Genomic DNA, 17,380 nt, shown 5'->3' with positions numbered 1-17,380 from the left:
AAATTAAAACAGGGAGAGCTCTAAGAGAGAGACTTTCTCCAAGCTATAGCACAATGGAAAACTTAAACCACAAAGGAGATTAGAAACAAAGTCAACAGAGACTCTATTTCACATACCAATATCACACTTAGAAACATAGCTCAAGTATTGGGAAAAATTTTTAAATTATCATAACATCCTCTCTACTGTGATATCTGCTTCCCTATGGAAACTTACCCAACTTTAAAAGAAATAACAAGGAATGCTAAAAGGCAATAAAAAAGCATAGTATTAAGAGACAAATTAATGACATCAATACAAGAAAGACATTGAGATTACACAAAAGGTATTTAAAATAAGTAAAGGCAGATAATGCAAGATCAAATGAGTACGAGCATCAGACAAAAGTTATAAAACGACTTTTAAAAGTCCCAGAAATCAAAACAGTAGCAAAAACTTGGTTGCACAAGTGCATGAATTGACTTCAGATGACCAAAGAAAGAATCAGTGGACCTGAAAATAGGCAAACAGACTTTAATCACACAGAAATGTGAAGAGGGAAAAAAAAAAGATAAATAACAGAGAATATGGGGCTGGGGTTGTGGCTCAGAGGCAGAGTGCTTGCGTAGCATGTGTGAGACACCAGGTTTGCTTTTCAGCACCACATATAAATAAATAAAGGTCTATCTATGACTAATAAAATATTTTTTAAAAAATCAAGAATAGAGAATAGGATATCCAAGAACTGTGGGGTAAAAAATCATGTAACACACATTATATTAGTCCCAGAAGAAGGAGAAAAAGATAGAGATGCAGAAATATTTAAAGTAATCAGTTCCAAAAAAATTCATAAACTTAATTAAAAACAAGCCACAGATCTAAGATCAGATTATGCAAAGCTATAAATATAAAACTAAAACTTTCAAACAAACAGAAATAAACCATAGACCATTAAATGATATTCAAACTCCTGAAGGCAAAATACATAGAGAATACCAGAAGCAGCTGTTAAGTTGAGGTGTCATTTTATCTGGGGAACAACATAATTCTCATTTAAGAACAGGTAAGTAAAGAGATATTGAGTGAAATCTTTTTAATTTTTGAAAGAAAAAATTGATCTCCAAAAATGTTAGCTCCAAAGAAAATATCCTCCAGAAGTAAAAGCCAGATAAAAATGTTCTTAGGAAAAAAATTAAAAATAAACAAAAAAAAATAAAATAAAAAGATAATTGATAGCCAGCAGACCTATCCTTATAGGAAAAGTTAAAGGTGGTCCTTAATGTAGAAGAAATATAGCACAGATCAAAACAGTGAGATTATAAATAATTAACATATGGAGTGAATGAATAAAAATAAAATATAATTCCTTATTTTTCTTCTAGTTAAATTTCTTAAAAGAAATTCATTCTACAGCCAACATATTTCTCATTGCAAACCAAGCTCTTTTCAAAATAATAGTTGTACTAATTGGCTGACCATATAAGGAAAAAGTAACCTTGACAGAAACCTTACACTTTGTTTAAAAATTATGCAAAATTAGTTCATGGATCCAAATTGGCAGTCTAAAACTATAAAACATTTAAAATAAACCCTTCCTGAACTATGACAAAATGTTCTGACATGATGAACACAACCCATACAAGAATAATCAATGTATTGTGTTCCATATTTCCCCCCAAATTCTCTGCAATGGCATGATTAAAATAATGAGAGATAAAATTATACCTAGATAAATGTTTTCAAATGACATATCTATAAAGTACTTCTATCACAAATATGTAAAGAATACTCAATATCCAAGTTAGAAGAAATAAATGATCCAATTCAAAAGATTTGAAAAGAAATTTTATCACACAAGATACAGTGATAGCAAATAGACATTAAAAATGTACATTAAGAGGCTTTGGGAATTTTTTTGCACATTAAAATTTCCTTGGAAATGACACTATAAACTAATTAGAATGATGAAAATAAAAATACAAAAATGAACTTCCTTAATAAGTCTCCTATAATGCAAGAATTAAAACCAAGAATCAATAAATGGGATGGACTCAAACTAAAAAGTTTTTTTCTCAGCAAAAGAATCTGTGAGGTGAATAGAGAGCCTATATCTTCGGAGAAAATTTTTACCACATCAGATAGAGCACTAATCTCTAGGGTATATAAAGAAATCAAAAAGCTAAACACCAAAAAAAATCAAATAACCCAATCAATAAATGAGCCAAGGACATGAATAGACACTTCTCAGAAGAGGGCATTCAATCCATTAACCAATATATGAAGAAAATGTTCAACATCTCTAGCAATTAGAGAAATGCAAATGAAAACTACTCTAAGATACCATCTCACTCCAGTCAGAATGGCAGCCATTATGAAGACAAACAACAATAAGTGTTGGCAAGGATGTGGGGGAAAAGGTACACTCATACATTGCTGGTGAGGCTGCAAATTGGTGCAGCCAATATGGAAAGCAGTATGGAGATTCCTTGGAAAGTTGGGAATGGAACCACCATTTGACCCTAGATATCCCTCTCCTGGGTCTATACCCAAAGGACTTAAAAACAGCATACTACAGGGACACAGCCACATCAATGTTTATAGCAGCACAATTCACAATAAACTGTGGAGCCAACCTAGGTGCCCTTCAGTGGATGAATGAAAAAAATGTGGCATGTATACACAATGGAATTTTATTCAGCAATAAAAGAGAATAAAATCATGGCATTTGCAGGTAATTGGATGGCTTTGCAGAAGATAATGCTAAGTGAAGTTAGCCAATCCCCATAAAACAAATGCCAAATGTTTTCTCTGATATAAGGAGGCTGACTCATAGTGGGGTGGGAAGCAGGAACATGGGAGGAATAGATAAATTCCAAATAGGGAAGAGGGGTGGGAGGGAAAGGGAGGGGACAGAAGATTAATTAGGATGGTGGAATGTGATAGACATCATTATCCAAAGTACGTGTATGAAGACATGAATTGGTGTGAACATACTTTATATACAAATGGAAGTATGAAAAATTGTTCTGTATGTGTAATAAGAATTGTGATGCATTCTGCTGTCATGAATTAAAAAATAAAAAATATTAAATTGAATAGAACGCAGAGCAGCTGGAAAACTCATACAACACTGTTAGGAGTGCAGACCTACAGAGTCCCCTTGGGAAACACTTTAGCAATTCTTTTTAATATTCCATGCACACTTACAACATGGTTTGACAATCCAATTTTAGGTATTAACCTGGAGAAACAACAACAACAACAAAAAGATTTAAACTGAAACCTATATATTGTGGTTTCTGTGTACACAAAACTTTACACGAGGCTCCTGGAAGATGGTGGAAAGCAGCTCGCAGTGATTCCCAGTCTCCTCACACAGAGAAAGGAGGCAGTGAAGGAAGGAAGAGCAGAATTGAGCAAACTTTACTACAAGTTTATACCAGGAGCGAGGAACTGTGGAAAACAACACCAAAGTTTTTGTTTCTCACACAGTTGAACAATGCAGGACTTGAAGCAGCTATCAAAAGCCTTCCTACAAAAAAAGCCCATAACCAAATAAGTTTTCAGCCAAGTCCTATCAGACCTTTAAAGAAGAGCAAACAAACATGAACTAGAAAAGGAGAGAACCCTGCCAAACTCATTCCATGAAGCCATGATCATCCTGATACAAAAACCAGACAAAAACATGTTAAGAAAACAAATCTTAAGTCCAACACCCTTGATGAACATAAAGGCAAAAATTCTTCTAAAAACGTTGGCAGACCACATACAAAAAGACATTAAAAAGATCAAAAGGGTTTCCTCCCAGGAATGAAAGTTTAGTCCAACATACACAAATCGATAAATGAAATTCACCACATAAATAGAATTGAATATCTCAATAGATGAGGATAAAGCATTTAACAAAGTACAGTATTTATTTATGTTTAAAACACTAGAAAACTGGGGATAGAAGTAAAAGCTGTATATGAAAAACCTAATGCCAAAATTATACTGAATGGAGAAAAAAACTGAAAGCATTGCCTCTAAAAACAGGAACAAGACAAAGATGCTCACTTTCACCCCTATTCAATATAGTCCTTGACACTTTAGCCAGAGAAAGCAAGAAAGACAAGGAAAGTTAAGATTCAAATACTAAAAGAGGAGCTTCATGTATCTCTATTTGCTGATGACATGATGCTGTAAGATCCAAATCAAAAAACAAACAAACAAAAAAACTCTACCAGAAAACTCTTCTGGAGCTCATAAAAGAATTCAAAAAAGCAGCAATATGTAAGCTCAACACTCACAAGCAGTTCACGTTCCTATATTCCAATGAAGAATCTGCTGAAAAAGAAGTTAGGAAAACTAGCTCCTTCACAATAGCCTCACAAAATAAAGTACTTTGAAATCTTTCTAAGAAAGAAATGAAATAATTCTACAATAAAAACTAGGGAACAACTAAAGAGAAAACGATTGAAGATCTCAGAATATAGAAAGACCACCCACATTCTTGAATAGATAGAATTAATGTTGTCAAAATGGCTATTCTTTCAAAACACTATACTCATTCATCGTAATCTCCATCAAAAAACCAATGCCATGCCTCTCAGAATAGAAAAAGCAGTTAAGAATTTGGAAAGAAAAAAAAATAGAGGCCCAAAAGAGCCAAAGCAATCCTTAACAAGAAAAGCAAAGCAGGAGGCATCACAGTACTAGCCCTCAAATTAAACCAAGAGACATCGTCACAAAAACATCACGGTACTGGCTCCAAGTCAGACATGAAGGACAATGGAACAAATGAAAGACACAGAGACAAACCCACACAGATACAGTATCTCAGTGAGAAAAAGGCGTCAGAAACATATTTCCAGTGCTGGGACACTGGAAATCCAAACGTAGCAGAAAGAATTTTAACCTCTGCCCCTCACCCTGCACAAAACGCAACTCAAAGTGATCAAAATCCTTGGAATTAGACCAAACACCCTGCGCCTAGAAGAAGAGAAAGTGGGCCCAAATCTTCATCATGTCAGCACAGAAACTACCTTCCTAAGACTCCTAAAGCACAAATGTAAAATAAAAAATAAAAAAAAAAAACAGTGAGTGAGATGGCATTGATTTTAAAAGCTTCTTTACAGAAAAGGAAACAGGAGCCTGAAAAAGGAGCCAACGAAATGGGAGAAAATCTGCCACCTGCCCTTCAGAAAGTGCATTAATATTTAGGATATAAAAAAAAAACTTAAAAAACCTCATATACAACAATTAATAATAATAAACATGATAGTAATAACCACCCAGTCAATAAATGGACAAGAGAACTACATGGACACTTCTCAAAAGAAGAAATACAAATGGTTAACAAAATTTTAAAACATTTCAACATCTCTAGCAATCAGGAAAATGCCAATTAAAGCCACATTGAAACTTCATCTCACTCTCTCTATATATGTGTGTGTGTGTGTATATATATATATATATATATATATATAGAGAGAGAGAGAGAGAGAGAGAGAGAGAGAGTCAGAATGTCAGTTATCAAGAATAAAAATAATAATAAATGTTAGTGAGGGTTTTCAGGAAAAGGTATACTCATACATTGTTGGTGGGAGTGTGAATTAGTGCAACCATTCTGGAAAGCAGTATGGAGTTTCCTCAAAAAACTAGGAATGGAATCACCATATTACCCAGCTATCCCACTTCATGGCATATATCTAAAAGATATAAAATCAGCATAGTAGAGGGATGCAGCCACATCAATGTTTATAGCAGCATAATTTAAAATAGCTAAGTTGTGAAAACAACCTTGAGTCCCTCTACAGATGAACGAATAAAGAGAATGTGGTACATGTACCCAATGGAGTATTACCCAGCCAAAAAGAATGACATGTGGCATTTGCCAGTAAATGCATGGAACTGGAGAACATCATATAAAGTGAAATAAGTCCGTCCCCAAAAGTCAAAGGTCATATGTATTCTCTGATATACAGAAGAATCACCCAAAATATGAGGGAAGGTAGAGAGAGAGAGAGAGAGAGAGAGAGAGAGAGAGAGAGAGAGAGAGAGGGGGGGGGGGGGGAAGGGGGACAGAAAATTCTATAAAAATAAAGGAAAGGTCAGTAGGTAGATGAAAGGGATTGAGGAGGACAGAAGCAATGGAAAAGGGAAGAGCAGGGGAATGAATCTGACCAATATTTCCTATGTGCGTGCGTTGAAGAGGCACCAGAGGTTCTGGTACCTGGTGTATCCACAGGATGCTAAAAAGACAAACTAAATGGGATGAAGAGATTTCTGGAGAGTTGGGGAGGGGACTTGGGGAGTGCAGTTGGGGGCAGGGGTAAGTGCTGAGTATCAGCCTCCATAATATCACTGCATCTCTGTGCTGTATATAACATATGAAATATACAGTGATAATAATAAAATGGAAAAAGAAAAATATTCATATGAGAAGCTCTATTCATAATACTTCATAACTAGGAACTTTTATGTTCTTCAGCTGGTAGATGGATACACAGTGGATATGGCTGATCCATAAAAATGAAGTAGCTACTGAGGTACCCTCTAAGATATAAGAGTCTCAAAAATATTGCTCTGAGCGGAAGAAGAGTTTCACTATGATTCCAGTGACTGCCAGTGGTTCATGGTTGGAAAAGTATGCAATGGTGGATTGCACAACCTGTGAAGTGGTTTTCTAAAGTGACACAATGTTATACATCTCTACACATGTAGTGAAATTCATAGAAATGTAGAGAAAAACAAATTAATTTTCATGCATTATTTATTTATTTTCTTTTTTATTATTATTGGTTGTTCAAAACATTACAAAGCTCCTGACATATCATATTTCATACGTTTGATTCAAGTGGGTTATGAACTCCCATTTTTATCCCGTATACAGATTGCAGAATCACATCGGTTACACATCCACATTTTTACATAATGCCATATTAGTAACTGTTGTATTCTGCTACCTGTCCTATCCTCTACTATCCCCCCTCCCCTCCCCTCCCATCTTCTCTCTCTACCCCATCTACTGTAATTCATTTCTCTCCCTTGTTTTTTTTTTTTCCCTTTCCCCTCACATCCTCTTATATAACAATGAGGGTCTCTTTCCATTTCCATGCAATTTCCCTTCTCTCTCCCTTTCCCACCCACCTCTCATCCCTGTTTAATGTTAATCTTTTTCTCACGCTCTTCCTCCCTGCTCTGTTCTTAGTTGCTCTCCTTATATCAAAGAAGACATTTCGCATTTGTTTTTAAGGGATTGGCTAGCTTCACTTAGCATAATCTTCTCTAATGCCATCCATTTCCCTGCAAATACCATGATTTTGTCATTTTTTAGTGCTGAGTAATACTCCATTGTGTATAAATGCCACATTTTTTTTTATCCATTAATCTATTGAACAGCATCTATGTTGGGAGCTATTGTGAATTGTGCTGCTATGAACATCAATGTAACAGTATCCCTATAGTATGCTCTTTTAAGGTCTTCAGGGAATAGTCCGAGAAGGGCAATAGCTGGGTTTAAAATGGATGCAGTATTAACAAGGAGTGAACTTGGTTCATCTGGAACTGTTGACCCAAATCCTCTTCTCTGTAAGATTCTAGGTTAGAGTTGGTGAACAAGGATTTGCATGAGATTTGGAATGAGGTTATAAAAACAGGGGCTTCAGAATATGAATTTCATTGAAATTTGTTGTGTTGGCATGTGCAGATACACCAGCTGGTTCCAACCTGTTCCTGCTCTCCTATACACTGTACCTATTTTTCACTCCCAAATCCTTCCACTGATGACCAATAGTACCAAAAGACCTATCACCAGAACTTTGTGTATGGACCCACAATGAGAGTAGCTTGACAACTGTCTACAGTCTTCTCCACTAACAATTGTTATTCAGGTCTACTCTGTTGTGTCTACATCAATGGCTTCTCATTTTTGACTCAAAAAGACTCATGTGTGTTACCTCCATTTCTTGGATATTTTCCCTATACTCGAGAACAAGACTGAGCTCACCTATGGATAATAAGTGTGGAGCAAAAATTATATTTTCCCAGCTGAGGGCATCCCAACCAGTCCATCCCCAGCTGACCCATAGATGGTCAAAGATGAAAAGCAAGATCAGTGAGAAGATCTGAGATTGACCTAGATTGAGAACCCTAGTCTCAGGGTTGTTGTTTTAAGCCCCCGTATTTGTGTTTTATTTTATGCTGAAATATTGAGGCAAGCGAAAACGGATGCACTTATTAACAGCACATGTCATCATTAATGGTGTTTGCTACCCTTTACTGAGAAACGTCTGTCTACACATTAGGCAATTGGAGAGGTTCTTATGATTTCCTCTTTCTGCTGCACTGGTGTCTCTCCTCATTAGCTGAAAAGCAATGTGAAATCCTGAGTAAATTTTTAATGAAATGTATGTAATTTTAAAGGAGCACTCTTATTCTAATTATACTTGTTTCCACCCACAAGCAAGGACAAGTGACAAGGAATTAATAGATAACTAAAAAAAAAAAAAATCAAGGATCAGGGTGGCATTGTCAGGCAACCCCCACGGTAAGCTAGCAGAGTCTATACACAAGCTCACATAACCAGATAACAGTGTTTCATTTAAAAGGAGAAAACCAACACACCTAAGCTCAAAATCACTTTCATTAAAATTATGTCTTTTTTTATTCTACCATGCTAATGTCAACTTAAATTATTATACCTCTTGAAACTTTTTCATCACTCTGTTTTTAATCTATATGTGGCATAATACTTTTCTAAATATATTTTAGAAAGTGATAAATGTCTGTACCATATCAAACAATTTTTGACAATCCTCATTTTCACACATAATTTCTTTTGCTTATTTTGGGAACTTGGAAAGGCAATTAAGAAAAGAAATAAGATATCCTCTGTATTCTTTTTATAGTTTCACAAAGGCAGGAGAAAGTGTCTGGCTTTCTCCAGCTTAGGAATCATTAAAAAGTTGTCCCTTTGATGTGCATACAGAAAAATAGTTTCTCTAAAAATTGCTCACAGGTTTCTAGATATACCAAAAGAGAACAAACAGAAAGCAGCGGAGATGCTGGAAATCTCAAGTGGCTTATGAGATATTTAGAAAATGAGAATTCTCAATAATGCATAGTTCAGATTTCTCTTTATCAAGCATGATACCATTGTAATATGTCCCTTTATTATTTCAATAATAAAGTCACTAGGAAAAAAACACGTTTTTTTCCAAAACAAGTGGTCATGAGGATGTTAGTAAAGAATAGATTACTTATTGATGTTCACAAAGTAAAAGTATAAATAATTTGTTTTAGCTACCCATATAAATTTTGTATTTTGAGCTAAGGTCCTAGTTTCTATTTATTCATTTTGCTCTGCCAATATTTTATCCTGAGAAGCACAGACTGGCTTTCATTTTATTTATTATAATAGGAACTGCACTTTCTTCTTGCAGATTTCACTAGGGATTTCAATACAAAAGCCATTTACCACTCTCTCTATTTAAAATGTCCTTAGAGCAATTGCCCTAGTTACAAAAGCCAGTTAAATTTAGACTTTTTTTTCAATGCTTCCAGTTAATTTTGAAACTTTACCTTTTAAAATATGCTGCTTGGAATATGAATGTGGACCAAAATTTGCAACTTCTACATTCTCTTGTTAGAAATGAGATTGGGTTGTTATTTTTCTATACTTTAGCAAACTGTGAATTTTTTTTTATCAAAAAGAATGTACACATCATTACAGCTCCTCAGTTAAATATGTACTAGGGAGATAATTCTGCTGCTGAATAGCCAGAGTTTCTATTGTTCCAACTATTTAACATTTCTCTTTTGATCATTGTAAGACTTCATTTTTTTCCCTTGCTGATTATATGAGTAGTTGTTCATTTCTAAAAAAAAAAAAAAAAAAAAAAAAAAACTGGGAATTTCTTCAGTGCAAGGAATGGCAGACTTTGGTTCACATCGCAGTTTTGTATCTGAAACTTCTGCAAATATTGTAAGAAAAAGAAATGGTCTTTGACGTTATAGGAAAGTGACTTCTGTTTTATTTTCCTTAAGTACTGTAAGGAACAATTTGCAATAAATTTTTAGAAGTTCTTTTACTTTATTTGAAAGAAAAAAACAGCAAGAATTTAGTTGGGATTATGTCAATAAAACTGATTTATTAAATAAATATTGCTAAAAATAATAGATTTATAGCTAATATGATATATACAGCATTTCACTTGTGTACAATGTGTCACATATATATGTTATTGTCTTTTCTTTAAATGTTGCAAATTGCTCATTGATTAGGAAAACAAATACAAAATATGTATAATTAAAATAATGAGAATAATGGAAATATACTAACAAAATGAGTGTTCTATAAAATAAGCCCTTAAAAAACTGCTAGATTTACAGGTAATATTTATATTATATAATACTAATTATGTTCTAAATGTTCATGAACGTTTGATACCATTTTAAAGATTAGTTGTAAAATATATTAAATATATTATCAATGCTGAAACAACTAAGTCTAAATTTATAAAATTACTGTTAAGTTTTGCTATTATATCAACAACAAAAGCATTCAGTCCTTACGTCTGTGAACTCAGAGCCTGGAATCACCATTTCCAGTGCATAAAATTCTTTTCTGAGGATAATTCAATGAACCTAGAGAATGAAAAAGGCCAATGCTACATAACAGGAAGAACCCTTCTGGGAGTCAGAAGGTTTGGTTTTGTGTTCATCCACAAGCCCTTGGGAGTTTAAATGGACCTCACTTGGCAACTTTTTCCTTTTAATTAACAAGGAAAAAAATGGACTAAATGAATTCTAATGCTCATTTAAGTTTAAAAATTAAAACTTCACTACTGATAACTCTTTACTACTCCTGAAAATAAGTGCTACCTAATTATGCTTTGATCAGCTACAACTTCTTGTACTCATAAAACAAACAAAAATGACGGACAAGCAATATGCCTTGCCGATCCAGCAGCAGCCTCATCCATCCCATGTTTACTGTGCCTCCTGATGCATGAAGAGGCCACATAGAGTGACTGATCTACGACATCTAAGTTTGAGTAACTGTACACTTTGATGTTTGCATAATGATGAAATGGCCTTTCATGAGTTTTTCAGAGCTTGTCCCCCTCATTAACTGACACATGACAGTGCACATTGCACCTTGTGCTGGATTTTAAACTATGAGTGGAAAGGCCCATGTCAGTCTTGCCCAAGGTCTAACTCAGCATAGACAAGGCACGAAGTAAAAAATTTTCTTAGTAAATGTGCACATGAATGAGATGTAAATATTTTCTCCTGATGGTTTTATACAAACACACACACACACACACACACACACACACACATGATCTTGATTGTTTCGTGTTAGTAGTAAAAATAATGTTTCAGTTATTGCCATTAGAATCAGAACATTTATCACGAAGTATAATGAATAAAAAAATTCAACAGTGACTGAGTTTTCTTTGATTTTTATATAGGTATGTTTAAATTTGCATGCTTTCTACTCTGAAGTTTTAAAATTATAAGAAACATGTATTCAGTCTTAGAAATGGAAAATTAGTTAAAAATTACAGAAAATGTGGAACATTTGTTCCCAGTATAATGAACCATAAAATTCAGGACAATGATCTTGCTATAGATCACAGACAAAATATTAATGGGCAGGAACTTTGTATTTCTATGAAGATTACCAGGCCAGAATTTGGCAGGAGATGGAAATCTAAAGAGAATTCAGAAAATATTTTTCAGTGCTGAAGAGGGTTGTCTGTGACCCTGTGAATGGGAGCAACTTGTCTCTTGGGGGTGTCTTATGGGATTAGGAAGACACAAGTTGAAATGTTGAGCTGACCAAATGTACATCTCTTCTAAGCTTCCTGCACTCAGCTGGGACCCTGAAAGCTGCAGCCTAGAAATAAGGGAGCATCAACTCACACCCTACTCCAAGTCTCAACCTCTGGAATCAGATTTGGAAGACCACTGTTAAGAGTCTGTAAACAAGTCAAAATAACACCTGGCATTTTGCCAGGGGAATGTTAGAGTTCGTAAACAAGTCTGGATGGTGCCTGGCAAAATGCCAGAGGGAGTGGTTTGAGAGGTAACAAAAGTGAGCCATTAAGTGTGGAGATTCCTGATTGGTTGACTGATGTATCTAGTTTATGCTAATTAGATAAGCTGTGTGGAATGTATAAATACTGCTCCTGTCCTACAATAAATGGCTTCCACTCCTGCTGTATCAATCTATGCAAGTTGTTCGTCACCCCCCGGTTATTTTGCTGCAGCCAGCCGGACTGCGGCAGACCACAAACTGCTAATGCCCCTAAAAAGGGCAGGGAAGAAGCAGTGAAAATCCCCACTGGTAAACACTAATACCATCCTAGGCCTCCAGATAATTCTTAAAACCATTTTGTCAAATTCAATGCTTTGCACATGATAACACAAGAACCAAGCTAGGAGCAGTTTTTGTTTGCTTCCAAGGCAAGGTCACTCTTTATCATTCTTATGATAGATTTTACTTCCATATGAACTGCTCACTGCATATAAATTCTAGTCTTATTTAATTCCCTATTAGTTTATATGTATTTTAATTAGAACGTAAATGAATTTTATAAATTTTGAGCTTGGCACTAAAACTTTTCAAGAAATGTTTTGGAGCTGTTTTTTAGTACATCATAGGAAAGGACTACTTTTTGTTATGACAATGTGTTTTCTTTTTTTTTTTTATTCCTGGAATAAAATATCATTTCTAAGGGAAAGATACTCTCCAATAAATATTGACGTAATTAAAATGAAAATAATTGAAGCATCCCAGACTATTTAGTTCCAGTTTCTTTCTACTGACAACTTTTAATAGTGGTACATTAATGTTAATGGGAGAAATCCTATGAATCCAATAAAACATGTGCCTCTAGTAGGTTAATTCACACTTGGGAAACTATTGTATAGCTAATAGGTCATAGGTATCATGTACCATTTGCTCTTTTTTATTATTCTTTTTACTATTACTATTTTCTCCCGATGGATATTTATATATATGGTAGCATGATATTGAATTGTGTGTTCTTCTTCAAAAATATTCTAAAATATTAAATTTCACAATTTTTTTCCCAATTTTATTTCAAAATTTAACATTATCAGCAAATAGAATGATACTCTAAGAAAATGTTGCACATAAATTTAATTACTAGCAATCAATCAAAATCTGGAAATCATAAGGGATTGTATTAGAAGGTGGGGCATTTGGGGATGATTGGGTTATAAGGATAGATTCCTGAGGAGTGAAAGTTGTATCCTAATAAAGGGAGAAAAGAGAGAGCCTCTCCTTCCCCATCTCTTTCTCCCCCTATCCTCCACTTTCTTCTCCTCCTCCTCCTCCTAGAGAGAACACAAGGAGAAGATGGCCATCTGCAAGTCACAAAGTGGGCCTTCTCCAGATTTGGAGTGTACTGCACATTGACCTTGAACTTCCTACCCTCTGGAACTATGAAAAGTAAATAGGTGTTTTTCAAACAGTCTATATACTACCTTTATTATAACATCCTGAGCTGATTAAGGCATTAACAATCCAATCCGTAGATGTTAATTTATTTAACCCTCCCAGCAGCAAAACTTTGAATGATAATAACATTAAAAATAATGACAGTTAAGTAGCACCTACTAAAATTAGAATGCATTACAGCCACAAAATATTAACTTTTAATACTTTCTGTTTTATAGATAAGATGCAGAAAAATTAAGTTACCAAGTCAAGGTCCCACAGAGGACCATGACTGGGCTGGTGTGGGAAGCCCACAAGTGCAGTCCCACATTCAGCTCTTTGCAAGTTCCCTTCTTGCCCAGTTCTCCATCCTGTTTTTCCAGACACCCTCATTTTCTCCTCCTTCTTTTTTTTCTCATTTCTTTCACTGTCCTTTTTTGTCTCTTTTTTTCCAATTCAACTTAAAGTAGACTGGTGTTTTAATTGAATCTTTGATTCATACAGAAGTGAATTGCTTCTTACCAGAATCACAGATATAGAGATTTCGATCTTCTGTTAAGTTATATCTACTATTTCTGTTTTTTTGTTTTTCAACAAAATGTTTATATACACAAATGCACATGTGCAAACACACACAGAGCCCAAGGAGAACACAATAAACAAATGGTTTCTTCAAAAAAATAACAGCCACAGGGCTATGTAAACCTCATCTCTTCATCAAAACCTGCATGGCATATTGTTAGAATGACATTTATATGTTAATCTCATAGAATATTAATAAAATTTCATTTTCAATAAAATTGATAAAATATTAAATGTTTAGAAGCATCTCAGTTTTCCAGTAAACTTGGACATAAGATATCAATTATTTATGAACTAGCTGCAGCACCCTCCTCTGTTTACTCCATAGCAACTGAACTGCTCTAGGGTGATAGGTTATTCCACCAAGCAGTGCTGATAAGATCTACTTTACTGCTATACAGATTTAGAGAACACTAGAGAATTGATTCTGTATGAATGGCTGCAGCCTGGCTCTGACTTTTTAGTGAATTCAAGGAGGTAATAATTAGAATAAAATAGATTTACTATGCCATAAGTGTTAATTAAGTTGCTTCCTTCTTCTCTTTCTGCTGTAGACTTGTCTTATAATGTGTCTTGTCTTGAAAGATGTTAGTACTTTGAGATAAAGCATAGTTACCAAATGTGCAATTTTTTAATTTGGAAAACAATTTTGAAGTACTATGTCTTAAAATGTATGATGCATAGATGATTTGAAACTAAGTCCTGCAAATAACTATCATTTTTAGAGTGTCTTCTAGGACTACTTTGTCATAGAAAACACAACCTTCTCTTTTTTCCCACATAGACATCACATCAAATTTGTTCATATTCAAGATGAGAAAGACAGCAATAGAGTCACCATGAAGCTATGTTTTAATATTTTTCAAAAGAGGCTAAATACTTTGCAAATAAACAGCTTATTCCCCAGAATTAACCAGAGAAAGAAACCTCGCTGTTGGCACACATATTGCCAGAGGATCACTCGAGAATAGGAAGCAGCTAAACTGCAGAGCTTCAAGGCCATGGTAGGTTAATGGCTGTTAAAGATAATATATCAGACCCGCATTCTTCTATGGAATGTTTTCAAAGAATGACACCATCTTAAAACCCAAACAACCATGTACAACAAAAAACAGAATGAAGACAACAACTAATACGCACAGTTCCTAAGATATATTTTATACAATCGACATTTTCAATCATAGACTTACACACACACACACACACACACACACACAATGCCAAATAAACTCATATCAAAATCTTCCAAAATTTTTAAGGTGAAAATCAGTATATTATTGAACTACTCAAAAATTCAACTTGCTATGATGATTGTATATTTCAACAAGGTGTTATCAGTGCAATGTAGAGGTCATGTGTTCCTAATGCCCCCTCTATTGGGGAGGCATTACCTCTCCATCCTACAACAAGGCAAAATGACTGTATGAAGTGCTGTCAGAAACACATATCAACCTTGAATACATTAATCATGAATTTTCTAAAAATAAAATAATATTTCATTCAGAAGTCTTTATTACATTTTAGACATCCAATGCCAGGTGGTGTTTTATGAGAAATGGATGCCTCTAGTAGTGATACAAGACTTGCCAAAGTTAAGTATGGAAGGAAGTGCTCACATCCAGCTCCCAGCACAGACATCAGGAGCAGTTAAACAGCCTTTAAAGGGTTAGATTTTGAAAGGAGCTTTTCTTTGAATTAAATGTAACTTGGACCAGAAGAGATATTTAAACAAACTTGAAAAAATTATTATAAAATTCTGAGTACTAAAACCCAGCCAGGTAGAATTATACTCTAATAACAACTTTGCCAGGTCAATTCATGGAATACATGTATAAATAAAAGCATCATCTTAAAATTAATAAGGAAAAGAAATTTTAAAAGAAGAACTTAAGTCATTCAACAGAAAGTGGGTACAGAAACAAAATACTTTGGTAATATCTGACCATTTCAGAATTGAATTTTAAGGGTATTTTAATGTTTTTCTTCTTTTAATTTTCTAATTTTTATCAAATATAAGGCAGTCTGTCTTTTGGAAAATAAAAATGAAAACACTGTTATTTCCAATTATCTTTTTTAATAAACACATACACACACTTTGAAATTAATTTGATGCAAATTCATTAAAAAACAGTCAGAGTTATTTGGTAACTCAGAAAATATGGCAAGAAATACAATTCAACCACAATATTTCCTAAATTCACCAATTAGAGTTGATATGATTATCTGTAATTTGATCTTTGAAATTGTGCTTGCCTAACCCTTTAATCTCAGAGATTCTTAGAGTACATAAGAAAAATAATGTTCAAATTTTGCCACAAAAATAGTTTGTTATTTAATTTGAAAGTATATTTATTATAAATTAGTTTATAGCAATGACATTTCAACTCTCATTTTAATTTTAAAAGTATAATTTGGGCTGGGGTTATGGCTCAGCGATAGAGCTCTCACTTAGCACACGTGAAGCACTGGGTCCGATCCTCAGCACCACATATAAACACAAAAAAATAAAATAAAGGTACTGTGTCCAACTACAACTAAAAAATAAGTATTTTTTAAAAGTATAATTTTCTAGATTTTATCTCCAGAACCAGAACATTTCATTCCTTTTCATTCCCTTTCCACAATTCAAAATTTTATCATCTTCCAATGACCTTTAAAAGGTGTGCAGACCAGTTTTATATCAAAAGGTGGGACAATCACTGAGTACCCTGACAATGTTCCATGTTCCAAACCCCACAAACAGCAGGGGGGATCATGTCTAAGACTCAGAGAGATCAATTTCTATACCATCCATACTACCCCTTGGAACATGTGTTGTTGCATGTAGCTCAGCAGAGCACGCCATATTCAAAAGCTTTTATTAGAGCCATCCATATTATTGTGAAAGATGATGAAGGATTGCTTTCTACCAACTCTAGCAAAAAAGTAGCCCAGAATTTTTCTTTCACTTTGGTCTTCTCTGGCTGCCACAACAAAATACCACAGACTGGGTGGTTTAAACAACAAAGCTGATTTCTGACAGTTCTAGAGGCAGTGTGGGTTAGGAGGAAGTCTTTCTTCCTGGCTTGTCCCCTGGCTACATTCTAAACTGCGCTTTCCTTTGTGGAGAGAGAGCCTTAGTGTGTCTTCCTCTTCTGAGAAGGATGCCAGACTTTGTCAGGGCCCCATACCTTCTTTAGGGCATTATAGAATATAGAAAGGGGGCCCAATTCAGTCCATAACAACTACTTACACTAGCTTTTTGTTACTATGACCAAAATACCTAACCAGGGCAACTTAGAAAGAAAAGTATATTTTGGATAACAGTTTCACAAATTCTGCCCATGATCACCTGATTGCACTGCTCTGGGCCTGCAGTGGGCC

Source organism: Marmota monax, unplaced genomic scaffold (genome assembly GCF_021218885.2).
Source record: "Marmota monax isolate L192 unplaced genomic scaffold, Marmota_monax_Labrador192_F-V1.1 WCK01_AAM20220418_F8-fsc00287, whole genome shotgun sequence".
In the NCBI taxonomy this organism is placed as follows: Eukaryota; Metazoa; Chordata; class Mammalia; order Rodentia; family Sciuridae; genus Marmota; species Marmota monax.
This window is presented reverse-complemented; position numbering follows the sequence as displayed.